At 34.0% G+C, this 12,320-nt stretch overlaps 1 protein-coding gene across 5 annotated transcripts in view; it reads left to right on the top strand.

Moving 5' to 3' along the window:
• Positions 1–12,320, top strand: part of LOC130541532 (uncharacterized) — a 134,373-nt gene that overhangs the window by 68,927 nt on the left and 53,126 nt on the right. The window contains exons 1-2 of one of the 5 annotated variants that reach the window (XR_008955592.1): positions 6,642–6,766; positions 8,351–8,468. The exons of 3 other annotated variants lie outside the window; for them this stretch is intronic. The gene's annotated coding sequence lies outside the window, so the exon portion shown is untranslated. Of the gene's footprint in view, positions 1–6,641; positions 6,767–8,350; positions 8,469–12,320 lie in introns of those variants that run through there. One more of the 5 variants, XR_008955593.1, reaches the window with a different exon arrangement.

Raw genomic sequence — 12,320 nt, 5'->3', positions numbered from 1 at the left:
AAGACTGCACACCTGCAGCTATCTGACCTTCAACAAACCTGACAAATACAAGGAATAGAGAAAGGATTTCCTATTCAATAAATGGTGCTGGGATAACTGGATAGCCATATGCAGAAGATTAAAACTGGACTCCTTTTTATACCATATACAAAAATTAACTCAAGATGGATTAAAGACTTACTTAAATTCAAAACCCAAAACTATAAAAACCCTGGAAGACAACTTAGGCGGTACCATTCAGGACATAGGCACGGGCAAAAATTTCATAATGAAGATGCCAAAAGCAATTGCAACAAAAGCAAAAATTGACAAATAGCATCTAATTAATAGAAAGAGATTCTGCATAGCAAAAAAAAAAAGGAAAGAAAAAAGGAAAAATTGCCCACAGAGTAAACAACCTACACAATGTGATAAAATTTTTGCACACTATGCATCTGGCAAAGGTCTAATATACAACATATACAATAAACTTAAACATTTAAAAAACAAAACCAACGCAACCTATTAAAAAGTTGGCAAAAAACATGAACAGGCCCTTTTCAAAAGAAGACATGCATGCAGCAAACAATTTTATGAAGAAAAGTTCAACATCGCTGATCTTAGAGAAATGCAAGTCAAAGCCACAATAAGATATTGTCCCATGCCAGTAAGAATGGCTATTATTAAAAAGTAAGAAAATAACAGATGCTGGCAAGGTTGTGGAGAAAAAGGAATGCTTACACACTGTTGGTGGTTGTATAAATTTGTTCAACTATTGTGGAAGACAATGTGGTGATTCCTCAAAGACCTAAAGACAGAAATACCCTTCAACCCAGCAATCCCATTATTTGAGTGTATACCCAAAGGAATATAAATCATTCTATTATAAAGACACATGCATGGGTATATTTATTGAAGCACCTTTCACAATAACAAAGACATGGAATCAACCTAAATACGCATCAATGATAGATTGGATTAAAAAATTGTGGTACATATATACCATGGGATACTGTGTAGTCATAAAACAGGATGAGATCTTGTCCTTCACAGGGACTTGGTTGGAGCTGTAAGCCATTATCCTTAGCCAACTAACGCAGGGAGAAAAAAAAAATACCACATGTCCTCACTTAAAAGTGGGGCTAGAAGATGATGACACATGGACACATAGAGGGGAACAACACACACTGGGGCCTATCAGGAGGGTGAAAGGTGGGCGGAGGAAAAGGATCAGGAAAAATAACTAATGAGTACTAGGCTTAATACCTGGGTGATAAAATGATCTGTTTTACCAAACTCCCATGATCCAAGTTTACCTGTGCAACAAACCTGCACATGTACCCCTGGACTTAAAATAAAATTTACAAAGAAGAAAAAGAAAAATTGGTTTAAGTATATATTTCCTAAATTAAAGATAAACGTTGAATTTCACTTAAAATGTAAACAAACATTTTATTCTCTCAATGCTGACCAAAGCCTTTGTTTTGTGTATGGGGGATTATTCTCAATCGAGTTTCCTGTTGTCTTTCTTGTATACCCGGAAGACTTTTTTAGCAGCTAATTTTATTTTCCTACAGTGGGGAGAGAATGTAAGTACATTTTTGTAATAGTTTGGTCTCATCATCCTTTGAGTTTTATAATCTTTTTTCCTCAATTACATCTTATACTTGTCTCACACTACCTTGACAGTGATTATTCTGATTCACCTTTATTATTTCCAAAGCATGCAATTTTCTTAATAGAACTCTTTTTTCTAATGATTTTTAAGTGCTTATTTAATTTAATTAATGCATATAATTGAAAAGAGCAGTAAAACTGGCTTGAACAGTTTTATAAGAGCTGGCTGAGTCTTAATAAGCGTTACACTTAATGCAGAGAGAAGTGTGTGGCTCACTAGAGAATAGCTACAAGCTTAGTGAATTAAGAGAGCTTTGGACCCTAGACAGGAGGTGTTACAGAGGAATGGCTCTCAAATATGATTGATTTTTCCCCTCAGGGACATTTGGCAATGTCAGGAGACATTGGCACGACTGTTCAGGGGAAAGGTTGTTATTGGTATCTGGTGAGTAGGAGCCAGGGATGCTGGTAAACATCATGCAGGGTACAGGGCTGCCCTCAAAACAAGGAATTGTCTGTTAATAGTTTCACTGTGAAGGTACCTTGCTTATAGAGGAAATTGAGAGCTTCTAAGCCTCTGAGCCCTTTAAGAGGAATACATATTGGAAATGTTATTGTTTCAACTACTAGGGTTTGTTCGCATCCAGAGGCAAGTTGAAAAGTCGTATTTTCTTCAACCTTTCATATTCCATAGCAAAATAAATATTAGGTTGTACATAGAAAGTACGTGATAAATTCTTGTTCAATGATACAGATACAGGATGCAAAAATGATTTGTTACAAGCCAAAGGGGAGGTAAAGAAAAATGTTATAATGAAAATAAAGATGGAGCATGTGAAAGACTTAAGAAGGTGGAAAAGTGGCAAAAGTCAAGGATATCTTTCCAAAAAATTTCTGATATGCTCTCTTTTGTGAGCAAAAGGCTTTTCTATTACAAACTGTTTCAAGCAACCTAAAATATCATGTTCTGTGATTTTAGAAGTTTACAAGTATGGGGCCATATGCACAATATACGTACTTGAGATTAACCTGAATTACTGCTAAATTTAACCTTGCTTACACATAAATGCAAGCTATACAAGCCAGTTGGATTGTTTTAAAAAGACATGAATAATATTGAAAATTTTTTTTACCAATAGGACTGAAAAAAGGACATTTATTTAAAAGATATTTTATATAATATTACATCTCTCTACTTGGAAGATACTTTTACTTCTAGATTTAAAACTAATTTTCTAAAAATTATACTCATTTGAATTTTCAAAAATCATTATGTTTAGTTTAGGCTATAATATTTATAAAGTGCACAAAATGTTACCCTATCAATAGTTTTACCCCATTTGTTAAAATTTGTACCTAATTTGGAAATTCGACATGCCAGGAGAAATTTATAAGCAGTAATCCATTCACTGTTTGCAAAGCAATTGGTATAACAACTAAGAGACATGCCATATTGGTAGAGGGATTAAATAGTCATAGCAGAAGTGCAGTTCATATTTGCTTTAGTAATACTGGCAGAGAGATAACATCTATTTGAGACTTACAAATGGGGTTTCATTTCCTTCAGCTACATCATACTGTATTTTGAAGGAGAGTGATTTCAGCAGGCTTTTGTCTTATGCAAGCAATACTAGCAAACCCAGCAGGATGATGAGTGCTAGATAGTTGCAAAATTGATATTAGGAGAAATTTAAGTAATTAAACTTTAACACCTTAATATTGACTTTTGTCTGGCCTTTTACATGTAATACATTTATTATGCACAAGCAGATGCTGACATTCATGTTAGGAAGGTAAAAATCTTTGGAAAACTAAACTTGAGAGCTCCCTGATCACTATTTAATAGTAGCATCCTTTTTTGTTTGATCATTATCTACAAATGACTTTAAAGAATATTATTTGTCTTAATTTGCTTTAAAAACTCTGAAGTTTTTATCCCTATGCTGGTTTTGATATTATGCCACTTCAGCCCTATCTTCAGCCTGACTTCCCTCTCTTCCATAAGAACTAAGTACTGAGTCAAGGGAAACTGATCATTTGCCTCTGTTTTAGGATAGATTTATAGGCAGGTCATAGGTCTAGGAAACTACCATAGCATCACAGTCTGGCATCAGTGTGTCTGAATTACAGACACAAGGTCCCCTGAGAAAATAGCCAGGTTCTGGAACCCTTAAATGTCATTCCAGTTGTAACATTTATATAGTTGCAAAATGTCACATTTATTTTAAATTTCTTCTATCTGATACCTACTGAAACAGAATAGTATTTTTTTAAAGATGAAATTGAGATTTTTTAAGTTGAAGGTAGTAAGCCAGATACTGAACTGAGAACTAAAGTTTTAAGAATACAAGAAAAATAAATCCCAGCATAGGTAACAGAATGATTTGAAAAGTGCAAAAATAAATGTAAAAAACCATTGTGCAGAGGCAATGGAAGTAAAAGTAACCATTAGAATCACAAAAATGAAAAGGACTTTAAGTCATCATTACCAAACCTACTCAGAAGGAAGCCTTTTTAAAGTAACATAGCACAAAGAATGTTATAAATTGAGAATGTTATAAAATGTCCATGCAGAGTGCCATGGACAAAAACAGTATAAGCAAAATAGCAGATTCTGATACAATGCTACTTTTTCTAGAAGCTTCCAAGGAGTACATGCTGAAAGATTGCTCTATGTAAAAATAAAAATATTCTGAGGTATTTTGAATCTTTGTCCTAAGCATAATAAAAGAGTCCACTGCTGAACTGTGGGAGGGTATAGGATGTTTTCACCCATTTTTGGAAAAGACCTAAGGTGGTCTAAAAAGTAAGCTGAAAGCTTTTTTCCTTTCTAAGTCCAAACCAGATTCTTATATCTTATAACTCTAAAAATGAGGAAATGTCTGACATAGTAAGAAGATTTATGTGATGTAACTAAAAAGACCAAGAAATAATAAAAGTCCAAGAAAACTTGCAACTGAGTAAGCCTAGTTCATGCAACAAAGAAAAATTCCACAGTATGTATTATCTTTTCTTTTTGGGGTAATGAGGACATGAAAATTGGTCTTAAGTTGAGATAAATTATAGCAAATATGAATCGATGAATAAAATATAATATAGTTAGAATGTGAGGAGTGTGGAGATGAGGTGTAAAATAGAGATGAAAACAAAAAGACCATAACTGAGAGGATTGCATGTTAAAGATTCCAGTCTTCAAAACACTAAGGAAAATAAGAAACAAGTAACGAAGCAGGTGAGTGAAATGATTATAAATAGAATAAGGTGATAGTGGTAGACACTGGGAATAGTGAAGAAATTCAAGAGATATTTAGGTCATAGATTAAGGTGATATTGTGGTTGATTTGATATTGGTGAAAGAAAGAAGAGAGTTTTCTGATTTTTAAGTTTCTTTCATGATTTTTTTTAGAAATTTAATATTTTCTGGCTTTAATTTTTTTTTAATTTTTCTGCTCAGGTTTTCTAATTTGGGTAACTTGATGAGTGGTGCTGCCAATACTGGAATTAAGAAATATAAATTTAATGCTTGGATTGATGGTATAATAAATTAATTTTTATTCATTTTGAATTTTTGTGTTCTTCTGAAGCATGAATGAGAAGAAATTTCTTAGGTTTTGTAATCAGAAAAGGCATCTGGATTAAAATGTGAATTTGAAGATTGTCAGCACATAGGTAACAATTACTTCACAATGATCAGTAAACTTCTTTTTAAAATATTTGTGCTGAAAACCCAATTAAAAATGCAAACTTCTGAAAAGAGGAAAGAATTTAGAGCTAAATATATCAAAAAGATGAGAGACACATAATTGTGGTAGGAAACAAACACCAAAAAGCATTTATTAATTCTCTAGACTTATTTTGTCCTATTTCTTTTTCTTTTTATTTTTTGAGTATATAGTTGTAAGAAAACTACCTAAGAAATTTGAAGTTTGAAGTTAATTACTAAACTAAAAAATTTGAAGTTTGAAATTAATTACTAAACATTAGTATTTCCTCTCTTAACACTGAGTCTTTCCTTCACTGTTCATTTACAATATCCCATTATTCATATATTGATAATTATATACATATCCCATTATTCATATATTGATAATTATATACATTTTACATTACTCATATAAACATGAGTGGTCTAAATAGTAATATGAGTAATTTATATATATTATATATACATTACATATGCATATATATTTATATGTGTATATTTATTTATTTATATTATATATAAATATATAAATATGTGTAATATAAATATAAGACTAATATCAAAATGTTTATATATTAAAAGAGTAACATAATTTAATATATAGGTTGTCCCACTTTTTACTTTCTCTCATTCTAATAAAGAATCTTTGCTTTCTCACTCTTGCCTAGTTCAGAAGAGTAGAGGTTAACAGAGCAGCTCCTAGACATTTGTAATGCCACATCAGAAAATGGATAGGCCCTTGCTATGGTCTGAATGCTGATGTCTCCCCAACATCTATAAGTTGGAACCTAATACCCAATGTGATAATATTGATAGGTGGGGCCTTTGGGGATTTGACTGAGTCACGAAGGATCCACCCACTTTAATGGGATTAGTGCCCTTTTCGTGCTATCGCCAAGTGAGGGTGCAATAATAGGCATCACATCATCTTTGAAACCTTCATTACTCACTGAGTTAATCTACTGGTGCTTTGATCTTGAACTTCTCAGCCCCCAAAACTGTGAGAAATACATTTCTATTATTGTATTAATTACCCAGTCCAAGGTATTTTATTATAGAAGCCTGAAAGGCCAAGACATCCACCAATAGGGGGAATTGATTAGAAAGAAAACTGCATTGGTCCACATCACAGAGAGACTGGTGTTAGGGAGGGAGAAAGGGAAGCTAGGAAAGAGAGAAAGGCAATTTTATGTGTGCTTTTGGTCAGTGTTGTTTGTTGTTAGACATGAAAGGACTGTAAAGACAGAAAAAATTATAGCAGTGAGTTATGAATCGTATGTATTTTCAAAAATACACTAATTCTATTAATTAGTTATTTTCTTAAATTTGGCTTTTGGTTTAGATATAACTCAGTGAAGAGACTGACCATGCTTGTTCACGTTTCATAAAAAGAACATAAAAAATAGATTTCTATTCATGGCAAACAGAAGATCTCACTTCTCAATCTACTGCCATCATGGGACCATGGTAAAGACACTATCTATGGTGTACTAATTGTTGGATAAGTTCAACAGGAACAATGAATACTTCTCACTTACCGTTTAAAATTACATCGTTAGCCAGACTATGTTACTGCTGATGCAAGCCATTTTAAAACTATTTAACATATAACAATGTGTAACATTAAATGAAATGTGTATATGACACCACAATTATAATTACAAGTGTGCTGTTTTCTTTTGCTACTGTAATTACACAATAAGACATCTGATACCCAGTTTTATCTGCATAGTTATAGGAAAGCAGTGTTGACATCTATCAGCTTGAGGAAACCACACAATGAATTATCATAATATAAATTATTTGTGTTAGGCTCCATTATGTGTACTTGAAGCTGGTGTATAGATTGATATTAGGTTTATTTTTATTCATAACCTCTGACACGACTATCATAACAATTTTGAAAAGATACATCAAATGTCAATAATCTCGTTTTGTAGATTTGAATGTTTTATTGTATACATTAATATATATGCATTTCCAATATGTACATATAATGTAGTATATCGATAAATGTATGCATGTAATACTAAATATGAACACATGTATATATATATGCAAATACAAATAGAAAGAGCAATGTTTGTTTATTAAATCCATTGTATCCAACTCAATGTTTTCTGAAGTGTCAAGATTTCACATTATAGCCAATGTATTTTAAACTACTAACTGCTATTATAGGTCAAAATCTTGCTAAATGAAATATTTTATTTGACTCAAATAAGTTAGTATATATATTATTGATGGCCCATTTGGAGATACTTCTCATCACACATATATATTTTTTCTTTCTTTGTTATTTCTTTCTGTGATATTCTATGTTATAAGATAACCCCACATTGTTTGCTTGTATGTTTTCCAAAACATAATGGTAACAAAATTCACATTTAAAAATATGTATGATTAAAATAGATATAAGGTTCTATATCACAGTTCCCTAGACTACATTTCTATGACACAATGTCATCTTCCGATTGATTGACTAGTCTATTGCTTAATACAGAGATGACTGAAAATATTTTTGTCAAGAGACATCCTGCACTTTATTGAAACTCAGAAAAATATATTTTCAGCTATGTATTGGTGTCTTTCAGCTCTCATTTCCACTGTCACATTTGTTACCACTTTCTATGAAGGCCATGAGAGAAATGTGAGTAAAATGTAGAAAGTTTGAAATTTATCCAAATCATGTTAAAATATATAGAACGTGTTGATGTTTAATTACCCATGTCACAAGACAAACAGTACAACAAAAGTATCAGTAATAATAGCAATAATTGAAGTACAGATCTTAAAAAGGTTATATGAGTTTAGCCAGTTGTGTGGATCTTCTTATACTTAAATACATTAAAATAAAGGAGATTAAGACAGTTATGACTGATAAATGTTAGGTAATTAAAATTTTTACCTAACATTTTTAGGTTAGGTAGGTTAGGTTAGGTAGGTAGGTTAGGTACGTAGGTTATGTTTGTCAGGTAATCTTAATAACCTAACAAAATTACCTATATTTTTAATGTACAGTTATCCAACACAATTTTCCTTTGTTTACAGACCTAAATATCTCAACTTAAGGCAAGAAAATAAAGTACAAGTAAACCAAGCTTGAATTTCTCATGTTACAGAAGATGCATTCAGGATAATATTTTATATTATTGAGAAAAAGCAAAAGGTAATTACATAGGAAACCATCTTATTTAGGGGAGTGAGAATAAAATTGCTATGATTACAATCAACACAGTGTCTAAAATTGTCTCTTCTAGCCTCAAAAAGCTGGATTAATGTGGGGTCCAATTGGAGTAAAATGATGGGTAGTACAGTAATACACGGAGACAATTTGTCTGTCTTTTCTAAATAAAAAATATGAAAAATGTGTGAGGCTTCTCTATAGCTGAAGAGAAATGCTTTTCACATTCCTCGAAGCATTGGAAGTCTAGTTTTTTCAAAAAACATTGAGCACTGTTTCCTGCAACCAAAATGACCTTGTCCTAACAACCCCTCAAAGTGTGTTTTCTGATAATTATTTCAAATACAGTGGACCTTTGAACAACAAAAGTTTGAACTGCACAAATTCATTTCTACATGGATTTTTTCAAAAAAAGTTACACCAAATATGCCTACGTCTTCTGCCTCGCCTTCCATCTCTACCACATTTTCTGCCTCGCCTTGTATCTCTACCACATTTTCTGCCTCTGCCTCCCCTGACAGCAAGACCAATCCCTCCCCCACCCTTCAGCCTATTCAAAGTGAAGACATTCAGAAAAAAGACCCTTATGATGATCCACTTCTACTTAAATAATAGATACATTTTCTTCCCTCTAACTTACTTGGTCATACAAATACCTTATATAATACATACAGGATACAAAATATTTGTTAATTGATTGTTTACTTTTGTCCAGAGTCGACTATTAGTGGTTAAGTTTTGGAGGGAGTTGAAGTTACACCCAAATTTTCCACTGTGAGGGAGTAGGGGGGATGGCATCCTAACCCTTGTATTTTTCAAGAGTCAAGTGTCATATCATTACTGATACCATCAACTGTTCTAATTAAATAAAATAATGTATCATATCGCTTTAGAAATGGTGATATCTCGGTACGTTAACTTCAAATTAGTAAATTATCTTGTAAGTTTGCTAGATGATATTCATGTCTTGTTAGGCAATACAAAGAACATTTGGGATCTGAATAAGCACAAGGCACAGTCATGGACCTGCAGGAGTTTATCCCCCAATGGAAGATTAGACTTTGGTTGAGAAATCCTCCAAACGTAAACCTCAGGGAACAAATCCCTTGCCTTGAACAAAATCACATTCCCAAGATAAGAGTCTGATCCATTTTCAAATCAATTTTGCTTGATTTAACAAATTTTCTTATATAAATCAATGAATTCACATTTTAAGAAATGTTTGAAAATAAGAATATGAAAGCAGCAATTTAGGCTCATAACTTGCCTTTATATCATATTTTTTAAACGAGAGAAACAAGTTTCTATGTGACACAAAGAGCATTTCATGATCTGAATAATTACATAAGTTTTCTTTAAGTTATTCCCCGGCTGGGGGTGTTGGGGGGGTGGCGGGGATACAGCAATACACAATCTACAAATGTATTCTGTGAGAAATTAGTGTAAGGAGAGAATGTTCTATTTTATGTTTGGTTTTTGTTTTTATTTAGTGTTATTGCTTTGGCATTATATCACTGTGTAATAATTATATGTGACTCCAGACACAAGGAATGCTTCCCATTTTCCTTCTCTTCTTGGAAGAAAAGAATATCTTTGTTTACATGATAATCTCATTGATAAGAGAATGATACTGAGTATTCAACTGTTTCTTATTTGTCCAATGCTTTCCAGCAAAATAAACACTTTGCATGTACTCTTTAATGCAATAAATATTTACTCTATACATAGCTACTCTCATAATTCACTTTAGGAAAGTGTGTGTGTATATATGGACGTCAACATTGTCTTTCTGCTGTTATGCACACTTCCTCACAGCTGCATTCATGAACACCCACTATCTACAGTTCTTACTCTGGTTTGGACTCAAAATATAATAATTTAAATATAATTTACCATTAGCCTAACAAATGAGTCTATGTGGTGAACTTGATTAAAGTGTTCCACTCAAAGAGTTTCCCAAATTGTTTTTAAGAAGCAGACATTATACAGTTTCCAACTGAGAAAATGAAAGTTTTTGTGGTTTTGTTTTTTAATGTGGAACCTCTTTTCATTTTCTATCCTCTACAAAGAATATTCAATATCTAGGTTTTATTTCAATTGTGTCTTGAAAATTCTGTCCTGGTAAATTAACACTACTTTCTTAAATTCAATTATAGCTTATGCTATTTTTAGTCTATGTAATCCTAGCTTAGGCAATTAAAATTCTACCCAGTCTTGTTATGTGGCTCTTTTATGGAAAACATCTTTGAATCCGATGTCTTCCAGAACTCTGATCCAGTGTAACCCTTTCCAACAGACTTCAAATGATGCTGAGGTAGTATTCCAGGTCTTGGTGCTTATAAATTAGCTAAATATAATCCCTGATGTTTCCCTATTTCTGTTTTGAAATGATAGTGTTGGAACAAAATATCTTTCCTTGATAACTGTAGAAGATTTTATTTACTGTTATCAAGTGGATATGGAATGGTTTACCATTATTGCCGTTATCCAGTTGGTCAGAATTACTTCAAGACTTTAGTTCTTAACTTTTGCAGCTTGTGCTGTTTAACTCATGTTTATAGGATCCTAATACACATGGAAGGCATAATATATTTTTCTCAGGCCAGGCGTGGTGTCTCACGCCTGTAATCCCAGCACTCTGGGAGGCCGAGGCAGGCGGATCATCTGAGAAGTAGCCTCTCCCGGACTGGGTTTAGCTGTCTCACCACCCATAGTAGTATCCTTTTGTTGTAGGAGTTTCTCCTTAGTTCAGCTAAAAGTGGGGTCCTTCTCAAACGACCATGAAAAATTAGGCCTGCAGACATTTTGAAGGGTGGAAAAAAATTTGAACGTTTAGCTGAAAAGGAAAAAAAAAAAAAAAGGAAAACAGGGACTCAGCAAAGTGAGAGTCCTGCAAGCCGGTTTCCTGCCTTACAGATTGAATCCCGGGTACCACCCTGGAACAGGAGAGGCCAGGCTCCTGCCCCCTGCACATGACGCAAACTTTCCAAGGCTCTACTGCAGTGTCCACTCTTCCAGTGTGCAAGCTGGATGCAGTGGCACGATCTCGGCTCACTGCAACCTACGCCTCCCGGGTTCAAGTGATTCTTCTGCCTCAGCCTCCTGAGGCTGAGGGATTACAGGCGCCCGCCACCACCCCCAGCTAATTTTTGTATTTTTAGTAGAGATGGAGTGTCACCATGTTGGCCAGGCTGGTCTCGAACTCCTGACCTCAAGTGATCCGCCTGTCTTGGCCTCCCAAAGTGCTGGGATTACAGGCGTGAGCCACAGAGCCCAGCCCAGATTGGGCATTTTCAATTAGCTCAAGATGGGTCATCTTTTGTTACATATTTCGGACAGCCAACTAAACTGTCAGAGCCCTTACTAACTCCTATAGCTTCAACAGTAAATGCAGATTCTCTGCTCAGTGAGGACATATCAATACATTCAAAATGATTCAACTTTGTGTTCTTTCCACCATTATCCTAATCATTTATATCCATTCCGACACTTTTTCTCCAGAATTTGCTTGTAGAACTTTAAAAACTCACGTAGATTTTTTTGGAGTTAGCATACTCTTGATGGGTCATGCTTTGTAACTCGCGTTTAGGTACTTGCTGATACTTGAGTCTACTTATACTTCTCGAAGCAAGGAGGAATGATAGGTGCTGGTTCTAAGAAGAATCAGAATTGTCTTACAAGGTAACTGCCTTAGGGGAGGCCATTCCCTTTCCCTCCGGAAATGTGGGATTTATACCCTCAGATTGGAGGTGGAAAAAAGTGAGATAGCCAAGTATAAAGGGGTCACCGAAGAACCTCCATCACTCCAGCCTGGGCGACAGAGCAAGACTCTGTCTC

Source organism: Pan paniscus, chromosome 4 (genome assembly GCF_029289425.2).
Source record: "Pan paniscus chromosome 4, NHGRI_mPanPan1-v2.0_pri, whole genome shotgun sequence".
NCBI lineage: Eukaryota > Metazoa > Chordata > Mammalia > Primates > Hominidae > Pan > Pan paniscus.
The sequence above is the reverse complement of the archived record's forward strand: the minus strand, read 5'-3'. Positions and strand labels throughout refer to the sequence as shown.